Source organism: Pseudophryne corroboree, chromosome 1, assembly GCF_028390025.1.
Source record: "Pseudophryne corroboree isolate aPseCor3 chromosome 1, aPseCor3.hap2, whole genome shotgun sequence".
Taxonomy (NCBI): domain Eukaryota; kingdom Metazoa; phylum Chordata; class Amphibia; order Anura; family Myobatrachidae; genus Pseudophryne; species Pseudophryne corroboree.
The window spans coordinates 383,858,920-383,875,704 of NC_086444.1; the positions used below are offsets into that span (position 1 = coordinate 383,858,920).

The 16,785-nt window shown below is 43.2% G+C and overlaps 1 protein-coding gene and 3 pseudogenes across 1 annotated transcript in view; 1 reads left to right on the forward strand and 3 right to left on the reverse strand.

The window, feature by feature from the left end:
* Positions 1 to 16,785, reverse strand: part of LRRC74B (leucine rich repeat containing 74B) — a 130,277-nt gene that overhangs the window by 63,890 nt on the left and 49,602 nt on the right. The window lies entirely within an intron of this gene.
* Positions 6,382 to 6,500, reverse strand: LOC134940488 (5S ribosomal RNA; annotated as a pseudogene).
* Positions 12,647 to 12,765, reverse strand: LOC134940499 (5S ribosomal RNA; annotated as a pseudogene).
* Positions 15,413 to 15,531, forward strand: LOC134940511 (5S ribosomal RNA; annotated as a pseudogene).

Here is a 16,785-nt window from a genome sequence, read left to right on the forward strand (position 1 = left end):
CCCAAGTCGATCCTGGGTTCAAAAGCTGGGTCAGACCCGGGGTTGCGATGTGAAAGCGGTATCAACCTCCCCAGGCTATTCTACCTTAAACCTCTCTATACTACCCAATTACCACCCCTCTACACAGTTCACACAAAAATGACTCAAGTTCTCTTTCTATACCACCCCCCCCCCCCCCCCCAAATATACATAAACACATTTCCATCACTTTCTTCATCTACAGCCCCCTTCACCTTCCTCAGGCCACATACCCATCACCATCGTCAGCTCCCAGACCCTCATCTTCCTCTACCACAGCCAAATCTTCAGCCTCATCACCTTCCTCAGCCCTTCACCTTCCTTAGCCTCCAGCTCCACCACCTTCCTCAGCCTTTAGCTCCATCATCTTCCTCAGCTCCCAGTCCCCTAACCTTCCCCATATACACATTAAGCAAGGTAGCGCTATATACACGTTACACCAGGTAGCCCATATACACATTATGGTGGTCATTCCGAGTTGTTCGCTCGGTAATTTTCTTCGCATCGCAGCGATTTTCCGCTTAATGCGCATGCGCAATGTTCGCACTGCGACTGCGCCAAGTAAATTTGGAACATTACTCACGGTTTTTTCATCGTTCTGGTGATCGTAATGTGATTGACAGGAAGTGGGTGTTTCTGGGCGGAAACAGGCCGTTTTAGGGGCGTGTGGGGAAAAACGCTACCGTTTCTGGGAAAAACGCGGGAGTGGCTGGAGAAACGGAGGAGTGTCTGGGCGAACGCTGGGTGTGTTTGTGACGTCAAACCAGGAACGACAAGCACTGAAATGATCGCACTGGCAGAGTAAGTCTCGAGCTACTCAGAAACTGCACAGAGATGTCTTATCGCAATATTGCGAATCTTTCGTTCGCAATTTTAAGATGCTAAGATTCACTCCCAGTAGGCGGCGGCTTAGCGTGTGCAATGCTGCTAAAAGCAGCTTGCGAGCGAACAACTCGGAATGAGGGCCTATTCCAGGTAGCCCAATAAACACATTACACCAGGTAGCTCCCTACACATTATGCCAGGTAGCCCCATATACACTCAACTCCAGGTAGCCCCACATACACTCTACGCCAGGTAATCCCATGGGCACTTTACGCCAGGTAGCCTCATATACACTCTACACCAGGTAGCCCCATGTACACTTTACACTAGGTAGCCCCATGTACACTCTATGCCAGGTAGGCCCATATACACTAGCCAGGAGATAGTGAGATTGTGTGTGCCTCACCCTCCCTCCAGCTTCGGGACCCGCTGTTCCACAATTCATGGGACCTGCCACTCTGTTGCTTGCCCTTCCTGCAGCTCCGGGACCCGCCACTGGCCATGCTCCCTGCAGCTCCAGGGAAAAACGCAGGATTTCTGGAGGGGGATTTCCAAATGTTTGGTTTTAGAGGGATTATAGTCAGCCCATGAAGGATGTATAATTAGCATGTAACAAGCTATAGGAGCAGATGTATTAACCTGGAGAAAGCAAAAGGAAGTGATAAACCAGTGATAAGTGCAAGATGATAAACGCACCAGCCATTCAGATCCAATATGTAAATTAACAGTTAGGAGCTGATTGGCTGGTGCTTAATACATCTGCCCCATAGTCTGCCCCAAACACAGTGCAGTGTATGTAGCACAGTACATCAGACATATGCAGACCCAGTGATCACGGTAAGCCACTTACCAGAATCTCTCTCTGGTGTGATGATTGAACACTCAGGTCCTTAGACACATAGCAGACTTGGTAGGAATATCTGATGCCACTGGGCATGTGCAGCAGCACCATTCGCCCCTTACACTGCATGTAGTAGCCTCTGGCCAGGCTGAGGGGAAGGCGGGATTCTGGGCAACTGGACCCCCACTCCTCCCTTTTCCTATTAAGTGTTTTCCTTTAACTTGTGAAAGTAGTCTTTGGTATCAGCACACACTTTCACGTGTCCTTTCCTTGGAACATGAGATCTGTCTTTAATCAGACAAATCTTTGCTTATACAGAACTCTGCATGGTCCACATAGGGGGTCATTCCGAGTTGATCACTCGCTGCCGTTTTTCGCAACGCAGTAATCAGGTTACTACTGCGCATGCGTATGCACCAAAGAATCCATTCGCACAGACGATCGCAAGGAGATTGACAGGAAGAGGGCGTTTTCTGGGAGTGTTTGGAAAAATGCAGGCATGTCCAAGCGTTTCCAGGGAGGGTGTCTGACGTCAATTCCGGGTCCAAAAATACTGAAGTGATCGCAAAGGCTGAGTAAATCCAGAGCTACTCAGAAACTGCAAATAACTTTTTCGTCCCGCTCGGCTGCACAAGCGTTCGCACACTTGCAAAGTGAAAATACACTCCCCCGTGGCCGGCGACTATCTGATCGCTGCTCTGAAAATAATAACTAGCGAGCGATCAACTTGGAATGAGGGCCATAATGCGCTTATACACCCATGACACTTTGCTTATGTGTGACCGTACAGTTGCCGTTCAGTTAAACCCACTTTGCCAAAAGTAGACGCAGCTGTGATGCATACGACCCTGAATCATCTGTAGATGTTGTAAGTTGCTTATGCTCGCTACAGAGCGTGTGCACTGTGAAAAATAGCATGTATTTTTTGATATGTAGATAATAGCTAGTTAATTATAATGGTTGACTTGTAACTGGGTCTAGCCATTTCTAATAATACCTAAAATCATTCCTAATTATTTACTCTTGTGCCTGTCTGTCTGCACTCCCCACATGACGTGTCCCTTCTCATATCTGTACCCACCTCATGATCTAGCCATCTCATCTTTAACCTTTCCCTTTCTTGTGTGCTCCCCCACAAGACCTGTCCCTCTCTTGTCTGATACCCCATCATGTGTCTCTCTCTTGTCTGATACCCCATCATGTGTCCCTCTTTTGTCTAATACCCCATCATGTGTCCCTCTCTTGTCTGATACCCCATCATGTGTCCCTCTCTTGTCTGATACCCCATCATGTGTCCCTCTTTTGTCTAATACCCCATCATGTGTCCCTGTCTTGTCTGATACCCCATCATGTGTTCCTCTCTTGTCTGATACCCCATCATGTGTCCCTCTTTTGTTTAATACCCCATCATGTTTCACTCTCTTGTCTGATACCCCATCATGTGTCCCTCTCTTGTCTGATACCCCATCATGTGTCCCTCTCTTGCCTAATACCCCATCATGTGTCCCTCTCTTGTCTGATACCCCATCATGTGTCCCTCTTTTGTCTAATACCCCATCATGTGTCCCTCTCTTGTCTGATACCCCATCATGTGTCCCTCTCTTGTCTGATACCCCATCATGTGTCCCTCTTTTGTCTAATACCCCATCATGTGTCCCTCTCTTGTCTGATACCCCATCATGTGTCCCTCTTTTGTCTAATACCCCATCATGAGTCCCTCTCTTGTCTAATACCCCATCATGTGTCCCTCTCTTGTCTGATACCCCATCATGTGTCCCTCTTTTGTCTGATACCCCATCATGTGTCCCTCTCTTGTCTGATACCCCATCATGCGTCCCTCTCCTGTCTGCAGCCACAGCATGACGTTTCTCTCTTATCTGCACTACTGGTTTGCATGCATCTCTCTCCTCTCCTCCCCCACCCATTTTCATGTTAAACAGCTGCGGTTGCCCGCACACCGCGTGTCACTGTTCCTCATAGACTACCGGTCCCCGACTCTCCTCATGTGCCATACACTTCGCTGAGTCAGTGGGAGTGGAGACAGCTATGAGCTATCACGCGCGTCTCACCTCTCAAAGCCTGACTCGAGGACTTCCTTCCTGAGAAGAGCTGCGCGGCAGTACCCCCTACTTGCAGCCAGCTGCCAGCCTTTCAGTTTCTATGTAAGGAGGCAGCTGCTGCAGCGGCGCTGTCGCAGACACTGCCAAAGCTCCTCCGTATTAAAACATAAAATAAAATAAATCGATCAGCTGCATGATAGATCGGCGACCGGGGGGAGTTTAGGTACTCGGAAACCCCCACTGCGTGCGCGTATGAGCTCCGTGACCCGCCAATCCGCTGACCATGCTCCCTGCAGCTCCAGGACCTACCACTCTGCTGACCACACGTTCCCTGCAGCTCCAGGACCCACCGGCACCCTCTGTAGGTTTCGGCACCTGGAGCTTGCGCTCTGCTGGAACCGCCCTTCCTACGCCCCTGGTAATGACGCCCGAGTTCATATGCTGTGTACAATGACAGCCGAACTTGGACTTTTTTTAAAGGGGAAATTACTTACAAAGCATGGTTTTGCCTTGTAAGTGATTGCTCCTTTAAAAAAACATCCACGTTCGGCCGGCATTCCTAGGTCCTATATCCCACTTTTCACTTTATCCCCTAACAAGCTTTGTCAGAATGCAAAATATAGCACTTAACCTCATCTATTAAATACCTATTATTCTATAGATGGTAAACTTACGAGTAGGGCCTACTTATCTATTTGTCTATCTGTAAATACCTAGTCTTGGACACTCCAAGGTAATTGGCTTCTGATGAAAGAACCAATTGGACAAGGACTGATGTGAATGAGTAAATATTCTCTGTAAAGCACTGCATAATTTGTAGGCCAAGGATGGATTGGGAAGTAGAAGTGGCCTGACATGGGCAGCAATCACCTTGTTTGTCATACAGGACTAAATGAATGGTGATCAACACACAGCAAGTATTATAAATGAAAAAATATAAGGAGAGTTATGGTAGATTTACCATTGTTAACTCTCTTTCTGCAAGGTGCATTGGGTTCCACAGGGAAACATCGGGGTGTACAGTGGATCTTGATCGAGAGGCACCAACAGGCTAAAGATTTAGGCTGTCCCAGGATGCAATGGGGCCTCCTCTATAACCCCGCCTCCAGGCACTGTGAGCTCAGTTTCATTAACAAATCCAATGCAGCAGCAGGTAAGAGAGAAGGTACATGTTAGTCACACAGAACCACATTCTCACGACAGGAGAAGGGACCAGCGGCTAATTCCATACAAACCCATACAAGCTAGGTGCGTCAGGGTGGGTGCCATGTGGAACCCAATGTACCTCGCAGAAAGAGAGTTAACAATGATAAGTCTACCATAACTTTCCTTTTCTGCAGCAGGTTACATTGGTTTCCACAGGGAAACATCAGGGATGTCCTAAAGCAGTTCCTCAAGATAGGGGACACGTCTTAGCATGTATGAGAACCCAGCGTCCAAAGGAAGCATCCTGGGAGATGGAAGTATCAAAGACATAGAACCTAATAAACGTGTTCACAGAGAACCACGTAGCCGCCTTGCACAAATGTTCTGAGGACGCGCCACGGCAGGCCTCCCAAGACGGTCCAAGAGATCGAGTAGAATGGGCATTTATAGCAGCAGGAGCTGGGAGACCAGCCTGCGCATAAGCTTGTGCAATCACCACTCTAATCCATCTGGCCAAGGTTTGCTTATTCGCAGGCCAGCCACGTTTGTGAAAAACAAGCAAAACAAAAAGTGAATCTGACCTCCTGATAGAGGCAGTCCCCTCCACATATATACAGAGAGCCTGTACCACATCCAAAGACCGCTCTTTGGAGGACAAATCAGAAGAGATAAAAGCTGGAACCACAATCTCTTGGTTAAGGTGAAAAGATAACACCACCTTAGGTAAATAACCTGGCCGAGTCCTAAGAACTGCCCAGTCACAATGAAATATTAGAAAGGGTGGACGACAGGACAATGCGCCTAAGTCCAACACCCTTCTTGCAGAGGCAATAGCCAGTAAAAACAAGACCTTGGCTGTGAGCCATTTAAGGTCCACTGTCTCAAGAGGTTCAAATGGAGACTCTTGCTAGGCATTCAGGGCAACAGCCAAATCCCATGGAGCCACAGGAGGGACATAGGGAGGCTGAATCCATCGGACATCCTGAGTGAATGTATAAACGTCAGGAATAGAAGTAATTTTTCTCTGACACCATACCGACAAGGCACAAATGTGAACCTTGAGGGAGGCCAGACGAAGGCCTAAGTCCAGGCCTCTTTGCAGAAAAGCCAAAATTCTGGAAGTTCTGAATCTGTATGCATCATAATTCTTAATAAGGAGAGGAGAGAAAAAGGAAAAGTGACCCTTGTTGGGAGCACTCACTCTTGGAAACAATTATGATTTAGATTATGCGTGATGAGGTAGATATGAAATAATTAAAACGTAACCTTTAATTATTTTTAGATAAAATAAGAGTACACAAGAGATTATTAATGTGTTTAAAAATATGATTAAACAAAGTGAATCATAGGTTTGGAATTTCGACTGTGAATATATAGATGAAAAAATATATGTAAGGCAGAAATACGGCACAAAATGCGGCAAAACCAAACACGCCCGCCAGGTATTGATTTCTGAGGTTAGTGCAATAGCCAATGTATTGCCGTCAAAAAAACCTACAACACCTGGTATTCCTTAGTGGTGAACCACCTAAGTACTGACCAGGCCCAACACCGTATTGCTTCCAAGATCGGACGAGATTGGGCATGTGCGGTGTGGTATGGTAGTAGATTTAAGGTTGATGAGGCAAAAACCTGCAGCTGGTATGCAGCTATTAAATACACCATAAGCCTGGTTGTTATGATGGGCAGATGATATCTTGAAAGAGAAACATATATTTGACCGTCATTGCACCAAATTGTACCCCAAATGTACAGGTATACGGAGGTTTAAATCATATGGTCAATCAGTTTTGCCAACTGGAGCCGCCTGTATGTTGCTTTTTTTTGTGCTGTGCAACATCATTCAAAATGAGTTTTTATCGTACGGTAGGGCAAAAATAGACCCTTGTTATACTGAGGACATGCCAACGAGATTAATAAGCATCAAAGCATAATGTGTTTCAAATAATGTAATATGATTAAAGCTGAGACTGAAATGATCTAGAACATTCCACCTTCCTCCCCCTCCACCTTCACAAAAAGTATAGGGCAGGGAATGGAAATGGACCAGAAAACATATTAATCGGCTGAAAAGACAGATTAGCAGGAGTGGATAGGTAGATAGGAAATATATCTCCAGAGACACAATCTCTATTATCCACACAGAGGCTAACTAAACCATTAGAGCCTGAAGTACCAAATGCTGTCTTTGTAACAATCTTGTTGAGCTGTTATGCTTTCAATAAAGAAACAAATATGCATGTATCCACAGTTTGTCCACAATGTATCAGTCAGAATTGTGACATAAATCCATGCCAGATATCATTTGTGCTGTAATAGCAAGGGTATATGCTCTAGTTATTATGCCTGTGTTTGAAACCTGTGTAAAAAAAAAATTATTAGTGCTGATTACACAGAGATAAGAGAGTGACGACACCTGTACTGTAATTGCTACAGCCCTAAGGGGTAGCAAATTGTTCCTGATTATAGTGTGTCAGCCACATAAGGACACAGAAAGTGTCAAATATCACCATATATGTTGATAGCACCTAGAAAGCAATAGTTTTCATATACAATGAATAATGCCTTTAGTAAATGGCATACATTTGCCGGAAAAGGACCAATGCACATAGTGTTAAATTACATCTGTGCGTGGCTGGAGAGCGGGAGACGAAAAAATGTGCAGGATATGGAAAAAAAATACTTATGACCGCCTGGTGTGTGTATCCTGCTCGCTGAGTGCCGCTGACAGCTCGACTTCACGAGCTGTATATCTCTGCGGCTCGCCTGGTCTCCTCTCCTGCCGGTCTGCTGGTCTCGTGAGCGCGCTCACCGTGACCACGTCCACCTCCCCCAACGTACGTTTCACAGTTGCTTGTTCACGGGTAGTGTGAACATGAGGTGTCCAGACCCAGTTTTAATCTACAAGGGTGATTACAAATTGGCTACACCTATTAGTAATTGTCATGATAAGGTCTGACAACGTGTGGTGAGCTGCATATTTAAACAGAAATAGGTAAAAGCTGAATAAATGTCCTGCCCTTGTTGAGGCAGATATAGGTAATTTATGAGTAGATGTCCTGCACACAGCTATGGAAGGTATCTTAAGAGATGAGATGAAATACTGTCTACATTTGATGTGAATAGGTTTTTTTTTTGAATTGGTGATATGATAAAATTATTATTTGTTATATCTAAAAACAATTTTACACATATATAAATTGAAGAGAAATTAAATCGGAATAATTATTGGTAGGTAAAGTGGATGAATAGTAAGAAGAAGTGTGAGCCGTGTTGGTTGATGGTGACTGAATTTAAAAAAAAAAACCAATTGGGGTGTTGTGATGGGAATGAATGTGTGTGTGGGTAAAGAGGGGAAGAGCGGGGGAAGGGAATATGTGAAAGAATTGTATGTTAAATAGTGGATGACTGCGAAAAATGTATAGTGGGTACATGCTAGTGCTGTGGATGATGGATGCTAATAGTGTGTGGGAGGAAGGGGGATGTTAGATGCCAGGGAGAAAAATTGTGAAAGATAAGTGAAGAATGCGTGAAAAAAATTTTTATGTGTGATATGCATACGTGAAAAAACTGTTAATGATGATATCCTGCTGGTGAGTCAGTGAGAAAAAAATATAGGGGGGGATTTATGGGGGAATGTTGTGGGGGGGAGAAAGGGGGGGGTGTTTAGGAAAGAAGGGGGGGGGAAAGGAAATTAGGGAAGGGGATGTGATGAAGTAAAACAAAGGTCCCTACTGAGATAGTAGTTATTGCTAGCGTGATCCCTTACATACAATAATGATATGATCAGGTTGGAAGGAAAGCGCCAAAATTAATAGTTTCATTAAGTCCTTGAGGGTGTAGTGAGTCCAGTCTAAAAGTCCACTCACACTCCTTCCGTAAGAGAGTATTAGTCCAGTCTCCTCCTCGTATTCCAAGTTTAACTTGCTCTAGTCCACAGACTCTGAGTTCATCCCACCGACCTGCATGGTTGGAAACAAAGTGTCGTGCTACGGAGGTGATTTGCTTCATTTTTTGTAGATCTTTAGTCGCATTGCGAATAGATCCAATGTGTTCCAGAATTCTTTGCTTGAAGGCTCTGGTCGTCATGCCCACATATCTTTGTCCACAAGCGCACACTATACAGTAGATCACTCCTTCTGTTGAGCAGTTAATAAAATGTCTGAGTTTAATGTCTTTTCCATAGCGGTCCTGGATATGATCAGTCTTAAGGATGTATTGACATGCTCTACAGTGACCACATGGATGTGTGCCGGTCGTAGATTGTAATTTTGCTCGGGTTGTTTGGAAATGGCTGGACACCAATCTATCTTTCAAATTTCTCGATCTCCGCCAGCTCATAGATACTTGTGGTCCAAGTTTTTGAGATAGGGTGGGATCCAAGTGGAGGATTCCCCAGTGTTTTTGAATAGCTTGTTTGACCTGATGCCACTCTTGACAGAAACCCCCTACAAATCTGATGGTGTTGTCCTCTTGTTTCTTTTGTTTCTTTTCAAAGATTAGATGCTCTCTCTAGATACTCTGAATGTTTCTACTGGCTTTCTTGATAGAAGTATTGCTGTATCCTCTCTCGCGTAATCTCTTCGAGAGGTCTTTGCTTTGTTCCGCAAAGTCCTGATCGTTGGAGCAGTTCCTTCTTAAAAGTAGATATTCCCCCTTAGGTATGTTCGTAATTGTTGGAGGAAAATGGGAGCTAGTTTGATGTAACAGAGTGTTGGAAGATGTCTCCTTCCTATACAGTTTTGTTGAGAGCATTTCGCTTTCATCTTTGTAAATTAGAACATCCAGAAATGGGAGTTCATCTTGACTGATATGATGGGTAAGTCGAATATTAAGGTTATTGTTATTGAGATGTTCAATGAATAAGAGAAGCATCTGTACGTCACCTTCCCATATCATCAAAATGTCATCGATGTACCTTACCCACATGATGATATTGGATGTAAAGACATCGTTGCTGTCGTTGAACACAAATTCGCGTTCCCACCATCCTAAGAAAATATTGGCGTACGTGGGGGCGCACGCAGCCCCCATAGCTGTGCCCCTGGTCTGTAAAAAGAATCTGTTGTTGAAGGTGAAAAGATTGTGGCTGAGTATGAATTGGAGTAAGTCGGCAAGGAACACATGAAATTTCTCCATACCTTCCATATTCATGAAATAGTTGACAGCTTCAAGTCCTCTATCATGGTCAATTGAAGTGTATAGTGCCGCAACGTCCAGAGAGACTAAATATTGATTTGTTTCCAGTTTGACATCATGAATCTTGCGAAGAACGTCTGTGGTGTCTTGGACAAAGGAAGGGAGACCCAAAGCGTGGTGTCGTAGGTGTAAATCGACAAAAATGCTGGCTTTTTCAGTCAATGATCCTATCCCCGATACAATCGGTCTTCCTGGTGGTTGCCTCATGTTCTTATGTATCTTGGGGAGCATGTAAAATGTGGGGATGCTGGGATGTGCTGTCTGAAGATACTGATATTCCGAAGATGTTATAGTCCCTTCCACATGTGCATCGGTGAGGATCCGGTTATATAATGTCTTGTAGTTTTCCATGGGGTTCAGTAATACTCTTTGATAGCACGTTTGGTCTTCCAACTGTCGATATGCTTCCTGTATGTATTGTTCTCGGGGCCATAACACCACGTTTCCCCCTTTGTCTGATGGCTTAATAATGACATCCTGCCATGATTCAATCTCTCTTAGAGCATTTAGTTATTTCCTGGATAAATTAGAATTGTACAATCTTCTAGTCTTCCGAAGGTGTATGTGATCAAATTCTTTAGATACTAATTTAGTAAATATCTGTATCTCCGGGCTCGTCTGCTCTGTTGGAAAAAATGAAGACCTTTTCTTGCAAATGACCCTCGTACTGACTTCCCACTGGGGGTCTATAATTGGTGTTGATTCTGATTCCAATGATTGTAGGGCCTCCAGTGCCTCCAGTTCTGGTCCTGACAGATCTAATGTATTCATGTTGTCGCTTGTTTCTGTCTGATTGGATTGGGTGCAGTCAGTTTTAGAGGTAAATATTTTGTTATGAAATTTCGTGAGAAGTAACTTTCTACTGAATAGTTTTAAATCTTTTTCCCATTTGAATCTGTTAAACTTTTCAGTTGGAGAGTAGGAAAGGCCTTTGCTCAGAACTTGGATTTGATCGTGATCTAAATTGTGTGCTGAAAGGTTGATAATCTTAAGTTGTGAAGAGGTGTCAGTTTGTGTTAAGGAGTCTGAAGTTACCTTCTGCGTGTATTCCGTGCTGGTTGTCTCCTTGGTGGTAGTTGGTCCCACTGTTGTTGACGACCTCTTCCTCCTCTTGCGCCCCCTCCTTGTCTTTCGTTTGCTGGGTGCCTTGATCCCCTTCCCCTGGGGAGATCCCCTAAAAAATTTTGTTGATGATATTGAGTGGAGCTGTTACCCTCACTTCTGGAGTTCGTGGTTAACGATGCGTTGGGGGTATATTCAGGAATATCTTCAGCTCCAGATGTTTCTATATCTGATGATGAGTAGTGTTCAGGGTTTCTAGGGGGTCGTTGTTGCCAAGAGGGTTTATTCCATTTGAATATTTTGCCCGATGCAAAGTCCCTTTTGTCTCTAGCAAATTTGTTTCTTTTCCTGTCAATTATAGTTTGTTCATATGTTGAAAGATCTTGTTTATTTTTCTCAAAACAGCGTTGAAATTGTGTGTCCTTCTCCCAGGGCTCCAATTTCTTACTTAGTTCGTCCAAATCGCGTTCGCAGCCTTCAAGTATGAGATGGTTATGTTTGATCAAAATGCCCATGAGTTCCATGGAGCACTTGAGGAGACTGTTGTCCCAATCAGTTTTGAGATTGTCACTAGCTAGATTGAAAGTGGGAAAAACCCTTGGACTAAGGCCACGTGGTACAATTTTGTTCTTTAGATAGTTCTCTAATGTAGTGAGGTCCCAACTGGTTCTTATTTGCTTATGCAGTAACTGTTTGAGTTGTACAAAGTCAGATTCCAAGTTAGTGTGTGGTTCTGTATCCACTATGTTGCTGGGAAAAATCTCATCTAAGTTTTCTTTAATTCTGTGTTTATAAGACAATTCCTGCTTTAAATTGAAGCTCATGTTAATTGTGTATGGGACTATGCCCGTTTGTGTACAAAAAACTATGGTTGCTGAGAAAGTATTTTTTGTTACATCCACTTGTCCGTGCTGGTATTCCTAAGAAAACTATTTCTAGTTAGTACAATATGCAGTAAAAAGTTGGGTTAAGGATGCCGCACCGGACTGAGTGATGTTAAATGGATGGGTAATTTGAATGTGTTTCCAAGAAGACCGACCAACCAGAAAAACTTCCGGAATTTATCACCATCTACCACTGAACAGAAAGAGTTCTTTTGTAGGTAGAAAAAAGGGTGATTGTCGATGGTGCTCCCATGGGTCTATTACATAGGTAATAAGGAGAGGAGAGAAAAAGGAAAAGTGACCCTTGTTGGGAGCACTCACTCTTGGAAACAATTATGATTTAGATTATGCGTGATGAGGTAGATATGAAATAATTAAAACGTGACCTTTAATTATTTTTAGATAAAATAAGAGTACACAAGAGATTATTAATGTGTTTAAAAATATGATTAAACAAAGTGAATCATAGGTTTGGAATTTCGACTGTGAATATATAGATGAAAAAATATATGTAAGGCAGAAATACGGCACAAAATGCGGCAAAACCAAACACGCCCGCCAGGTATTGATTTCTGAGGTTAGTGCAATAGCCAATGTATTGCCATCAAAAAAACCTACAACACCTGGTATTCCTTAGTGGTGAACCACCTAAGTACTGACCAGGCCCAACACCGTATTGCTTCCAAGATCGGACGAGATTGGGCATGTGCGGTGTGGTATGGTAGTAGATTTAAGGTTGATGAGGCAAAAACCTGCAGCTGGTATGCAGCTATTAAATACACCATAAGCCTGGTTGTTATGATGGGCAGATGATCTCTTGAAAGAGAAACATATATTTGACCGTCATTGCACCAAATTGTACCCCAAATGTATAGGTATACGGAGGTTTAAATCATATGGTCAATCAGTTTTGCCAACTGGAGCCGCCTGTATGTTGCTTTTTTTTGTGCTGTGCAACATCATTCAAAATGAGTTTTTATCGTACGGTAGGGCAAAAATAGACCCTTGTTATACTGAGGACATGCCAACAAGATTAATAAGCATCAAAGCATAATGTGTTTCAAATAATGTAATATGATTAAAGCTGAGACTGAAATGATCTAGAACATTCCACCTTCCTCCCCCTCCACCTTCACAAAAAGTATAGGGCAGGGAATGGAAATGGACCAGAAAACATATTAATCGGCTGAAAAGACAGATTAGCAGGAGTGGATAGGTAGATAGGAAATATATCTCCAGAGACACAATCTCTATTATCCACAGAGGCTAACTAAACCATTAGAGCCTGAAGTACCAAATGCTGTCTTTGTAACAATCTTGTTGAGCTGTTATGCTTTCAATAAAGAAACAAATATGCATGTATCCACAGTTTGTCCACAATGTATCAGTCAGAATTGTGACATAAATCCATGCCAGATATCATTTGTGCTGTAATAGCAAGGGTATATGCTCTAGTTATTATGCCTGTGTTTGAAACCTGTGTAAAAAAAAATTATTAGTGCTGATTACACAGAGATAAGAGAGTGACGACACCTGTACTGCAATTGCTACAGCCCTAAGGGGTAGCAAATTGTTCCTGATTATAGTGTGTCAGCCACATAAGGACACAGAAAGTGTCAAATATCACCATATATGTTGATAGCACCTAGAAACCAATAGTTTTCATATACAATGAATAATGCCTTTAGTAAATGGCATACACCATCAACCAACACGGCTCACACTTCTTCTTACTATTCATCCACTTTACCTACCAATAATTATTCCGATTTAATTTCTCTTCAATTTATATATGTGTAAAATTGTTTTTAGATATAACAAATAATAATTTTATCATATCACCAATTCAAAAAAAAACCCTATTCACATCAAATGTAGACAGTATTTCATCTCATCTCTTAAGATACCTTCCATAGCTGTGTGCAGGACATCTACTCATAAATTACCTATATCTGCCTCAACAAGGGCAGGACATTTATTCAGCTTTTACCTATTTCTATTTAAATATGCAGCTCACCACACGTTGTCAGACCTTATCATGACAATTACTAATAGGTGTAGCCAATTTGTAATCACCCTTGTAGATTAAAACTGGGTCTGGACACCTCATGTTCACACTACCCGTGAACAAGCAACTGTGAAACGTACGTTGGGGGAGGTGGACGTGGTCACGGTGAGCGCGCTCACGAGACCAGCAGACCGGCAGGAGAGGAGACCAGGCGAGCCGCAGAGATATACAGCTCGTGAAGTCGAGCTGTCAGCGGCACTCAGCGAGCAGGATACACACACACCAGGCGGTCATAAGTATTTTTTTTCCATATCCTGCACATTTTTTCGTCTCCCGCTCTCCAGCCACGCACAGATGTAATTTAACACTATGTGCATTGGTCCTTTTCCGGCAAATGTATGCCATTTACTAAAGGCATTATTCATTGTATATGAAAACTATTGCTTTCTAGGTGCTATCAACATATATGGTGATATTTGACACTTTCTGTGTCCTTATGTGGCTGACACACTATAATCAGGAACAATTTGCTACCCCTTAGGGCTGTAGCAATTACAGTACAGGTGTCGTCACTCTCTTATCTCTGTGTAATCAGCACTAATAATTTTTTTTTTACACAGGTTTCAAACACAGGCATAATAACTAGAGCATATACCCTTGCTATTACAGCACAAATGATATCTGGCATGGATTTATGTCACAATTCTGACTGATACATTGTGGACAAACTGTGGATACATGCATATTTGTTTCTTTATTGAAAGCATAACAGCTCAACAAGATTGTTACAAAGACAGCATTTGGTACTTCAGGCTCTAATGGTTTAGTTAGCCTCTGTGTGGATAATAGAGATTGTGTCTCTGGAGATATATTTCCTATCTACCTAACCACTCCTGCTAATCTGTCTTTTCAGCCGATTAATATGTTTTCTGGTCCATTTCCATTCCCTGCCCTATACTTTTTGTGAAGGTGGAGGGGGAGGAAGGTGGAATGTTCTAGATCATTTCAGTCTCAGCTTTAATCATATTACATTATTTGAAACACATTATGCTTTGATGCTTATTAATCTCGTTGGCATGTCCTCAGTATAACAAGGGTCTATTTTTGCCCTACCGTACGATAAAAACTCATTTTGAATGATGTTGCACAGCACAAAAAAAAGCAACATACAGGCGGCTCCAGTTGGCAAAACTGATTGACCATATGATTTAAACCTCCGTATACCTATACATTTGGGGTACAATTTGGTGCAATGACGGTCAAATATATGTTTCTCTTTCAAGAGATCATCTGCCCATCATAACAACCAGGCTTATGGTGTATTTAATAGCTGCATACCAGCTGCAGGTTTTTGCCTCATCAACCTTAAATCTACTACCATACCACACCGCACATGCCCAATCTCGTCCGATCTTGGAAGCAATACGGTGTTGGGCCTGGTCAGTACTTAGGTGGTTCACCACTAAGGAATACCAGGTGTTGTAGGTTTTTTTGACGGCAATACATTGGCTATTGCACTAACCTCAGAAATCAATACCTGGCGGGCGTGTTTGGTTTTGCCGCATTTTGTGCCGTATTTCTGCCTTACATATATTTTTTCATCTATATATTCACAGTCGTAATTCCAAACCTATGATTCACTTTGTTTAATCATATTTTTAAACACATTAATAATCTCTTGTGTACTCTTATTTTATCTAAAAATAATTAAAGGTCACGTTTTAATTATTTCATATCTACCTCATCACGCATAATCTAAATCATAATTGTTTCCAAGAGTGAGTGCTCCCAACAAGGGTCACTTTTCCTTTTTCTCTCCTCTCCTTATTACCTATGTAATAGACCCATGGGAGCACCATCGACAATCACCCTTTTTTCTACCTACAAAAGAACTCTTTCTCTTCAATGGTAGATGGTGATAAATTCCGGAAGTTTTTCTGGTTGGCCGGTCTTCTTGGAAACACATTCAAATTACCCATCCATTTAACATCACTCAGTCCGGTGCGGCATCCTTAACCCAACTTTTTACTGCATCATAATTCTTATCAGCACACCATGTGAAGTAAGAATTCCAGACCCTGTAATAAATCCGAGCAGATGCCAGGACCCCCATGACTACTGTCACTGGAGATCCCGCCAGCCAGTCAGGGAGCGCCACGTCATGGCGCTCTCCTGACTGGCTGTGTGCTCCTTGCCTGTCAATCAGGCTCAGCGCAGCGGCTAAAATGGAGGATCGCGGTCCTCCATTCTAGCCTATGATGGGAAATTTGCACAAGAGTGACCCCAATTAACTTTGCGGTTAACCACAGACCGCAAAGTTCCCATCATAGGCTAGAATGGAGGACCGCGATCCTCCATTCTAGCCGCTGCGCTGAGCCTGATTGACAGGCAAGGAGCGCACAGCCAATCAGGAGAGTGCCATGACGTAGCGTTCCCTGATTGGCTGGCGGGATCTCCAGTGATAGTAGTCACGGGGGTCCCGGCATTCGGAAAAAGGGGTTTCATGTGTAAACATAGAACCCCTTTAGTGGGAGGGTTCGGGTTTAGTAGTTTTTTTTTTAACCCCCTGGATGCTACATAGACTGAAGAGGATAGAACTACACCGGATAATAGGTGAGTATTTTGGGCATCTTTTCACAGGTCCACCGTGGATTGTACGGGACAAGGGGACAGAGGGGCTCCATGCGACAATAGGTAAGTATGTGAGTGTATAAGTGTGCATGTATGTATTTTTTGTAGTAG